The following is a 3,361-nucleotide window of genomic DNA, read 5'->3' as shown; positions in this document are numbered from 1 at the left end:
TTCTTGGAGACCACTCTGAGACAGTGAAATTAATATCCTGGGATATAAGGACAGTCACAAACCTGACCTTCCAATTAAAGATCAAGGCATATTTATTTGACTTCTAGGAAAAATACTGAGGCAACATAATAGTTTATAATCAAACCAACTGTACCAAATAGACGAGACTTCACTGCCCAAGCATCTTCCCTTGGGAAGAGGAGGAGAGAACAAACAGCATGCAGCAAGCAGGAAGTCATGCTGCTTAATGTATTTTGGAATGACTTTCCAATGCCATGCTAGTGAGGTATAAAGAACTCTTGCAAAACTGAGCAGACAGTTGCTCACAGCCTAGTTCCCATGCTGTAAGGTTTTTTTTTTTGGTGCAACCCTGATACCTGCTTTTTTGGGCAACATGTAAATGGCATTGAGGAAGTAACCACACTCTTTTCTTCAAATGCATTTGGTTCTGCTACTTGAACATTTGCAATACTGTCATGGGATACTCTCATTTAAGTTTTAGTGATTGAGGCCCAGGCCCTGCAAAAACACCCTGAGTTCTCTGTGCTCAGCCCCAGACTTGTAACCCCTGAACTCCACCTTGTACTCCCTGTGCCAGCTGCCAAATTTTTGTTAAGCTTACAGATTTCCTATCCATGACGAGAGCTCTTAGGCTGGCTTAACAAACACATAAACACACAAGCTAAGAACCTGATTATCCTACTGATAGGAAAGTACAAAACCAAATACTGATAGAGCAATAAAACTAAATGAAGGTAGTGCCCATCTATTTTTGTTTTGCCTTTATGAGAATTCACCTTCCTTCATCATCTACCTCTTAAGAATTCAGCAGAAACCTAAAAATACTTAACACTTCAATTGTAAGACAATTTAATGACATGCAATAAAATGCATTAATACTTGCAGTGGAACCAGCATCTTGGAAACTTGTGAAAGAGGTTAGTGTCAAAATATCATGGAAGACAAGAGAGTAAATTAATTTCCATGTCTCATTTTCCATAACATATAATTAAATATGAACTTTACCTCTAAAGGGACACTTTTTAGAGGTCATGGGTAATTTTGACCACTGCAGACAGTACCGAGCAAACACCAGTAATAAATGACACCACATTTTCTCTAAAAAATTATATAGTTAAGTCTACCCAATATTCATTGAAGCTTACTTTCATTTAGACTCCTCGTAACTTCCAGAGCCACTACTGGATATATTTTATGCTTTGTATGTTCTTGTTCTTCCTCAGCAGGTCTCATTATGAAGCCTTCAGTTGCCTCATGTGCTTGGAGCTGCCATCCCATGCAGACCCAATCCACTGTGTTTGCATGTTTGTCTTGGCTTCCCAGCCTCTTCAGGTGTGGGACTAAGTTTGGGATGGAGCAGCTCAGAGGCATGTTAGCAAAAGGCAGGTGCAGGTGAAAACGTTTCTGCTGCCCTTCACAGAGGCAAGATTTTGATTTTACAAGGACCATTTTCTCCAGACATCCACTGCTACTCTTTTCAGAGATCAACAAAATACCAAGAAACTGCAAATATATTTCAGAAGTTATATGGGACACTGTTTCTTTATTCTGGGGTGAACTGTGCATTGCATTGGGATTATGTTCAGTTACTTTTAAGCATCCAGAATACTCTGTGAGAGGAATTATCATTCTATGGATTTAAATGTGAATTCAGTGTGTGTGTTATTTGACTGTGTGCTTAAACTTGTACATATCTCCACACAACGATACAGAATTTGCAGTTGAATACCATAATGCAAGGAATTCTTTTTGTGATTTATTTTTACCCCACTGTAATTCAAGAAACTACAAGTAATTAGGGGAAAAAAGACATTTTTAGAATACTTGTTAAAAAAACCAAAAAACAGTTTCGCTAAAACCAGAAAACTTCAAGGCAATAATTTATTTCTGATGACTTTTATTTTAATTCATTTTACACTTGACTCTATTGAGAAAACTAGATTTTAGAGGGGAAAGAAATTAGACCTGCCCCATAGTAGTCCCTTTTTAAAAAAAAAAAAATTAATTCCTCACTTAATTATAATCTTGTTTGTATTCAAATATTTTCATGGCCTATTGTTTGAAGGCAGTAATCTAACCCTCTTCACAGCCGCGTATATAATCAAATTGAAGAAATTACAGAATTACAGAAGAAATTACAAGAATTACAAGAAATTTCCAATGATTTATTGATGAATAAAGCACAGTTTATAGAGTTTACAACAGATAATAATGAAAAATAATCTTGTGTGAAAGTACTTCCTTTCCTGCTTTGCCTGCAATGTATAAATATATACTAAAATATCTTTTTCTTTTTTACTGCTTTATAAGAAAGAGGTGATTGTCCAGCTAGATTATGTGCTTTTTAAAAAATAATGAACAGAACTGTATGTGTGAAAGAATAGAGAAATTTTCACAACATCTTTTTTGTTTAAACAGATATTAAGAATACAGAAAATATGACCTAAAGAAAGATTAAACATAAGTAATTTATTAATTCTGCAAGTGACTAAAGAAGAAGTTTGTTCACCAGTAACAATATTTTAAATATGTCTAGTTTCAGTCTTTCCTTTTTTGAACAATGGTCTTATTTAGGCAGTTGAAAATCCAAAAGTAATTAAAAAGAAATATTATCATTTTCTTTGTGCAAAAGTGAGGTGGCAAATACAGACTTCCTCTTAGCCCAAGATACTGTGAAAGTCACCTTCTTCCTCATCCTCAATAAACCAATCTAAAATGAATGTGGTTAAGTCATGCTCCATGGTATTTTTTTAAGTCTCTGGAGTTTTTTTATTAGTCTTTGCAAGGTTGCTCAAGAGTCTACAAAAGTAGAAGAACCCATATGGCCAAGAACACATGGTAAATGCAGTAACAGAAATTGCTAAATTGCTGGCATTTAAGATCTTCAGAGCCATTTTCTTTCATAATTTCTTTTTCATCACATGAGTCCTCAACAAACTGAGTAATTTCACTCTGTGAAAGTTTGTAAGGTAAATGAACAATGTGAGCATCAATATTGGCGGTGCCAAACCAAGGAGACATTTCTAGTTAGGCCTGAAAATATTGTATTTTGCCTCCACTAATGATATCTGAAAACCCCTCATTGTATCTACAACCCTGCCCCCCATAAAATTCACAAAAATTATGTTTATATATAGTTATTGCAAACTTTGTTTAACTATTATGGAAATAACATCTTGCATTTACATTTCCAACACTGTTTTTCATGACCTAGCTGACCTTCTCAGGCTGCAGATGAAGAAGGACCTTTACTTAAATTATCCTCTGTAGCTGAGAGAACTGTCAGTAACAGAGGCTTCAGAAACTGGGAATTGTTGATTCCTCCTGCAGAGGGCATTTT

Source organism: Melozone crissalis, unplaced genomic scaffold, assembly GCF_028551555.1.
Source record: "Melozone crissalis strain CALT ecotype California unplaced genomic scaffold, PUWL_Pcris_2 ptg000042l_1, whole genome shotgun sequence".
Taxonomy (NCBI): Eukaryota; Metazoa; Chordata; class Aves; order Passeriformes; family Passerellidae; genus Melozone; species Melozone crissalis.
Note: the sequence above shows the minus strand (reverse complement) of the source record.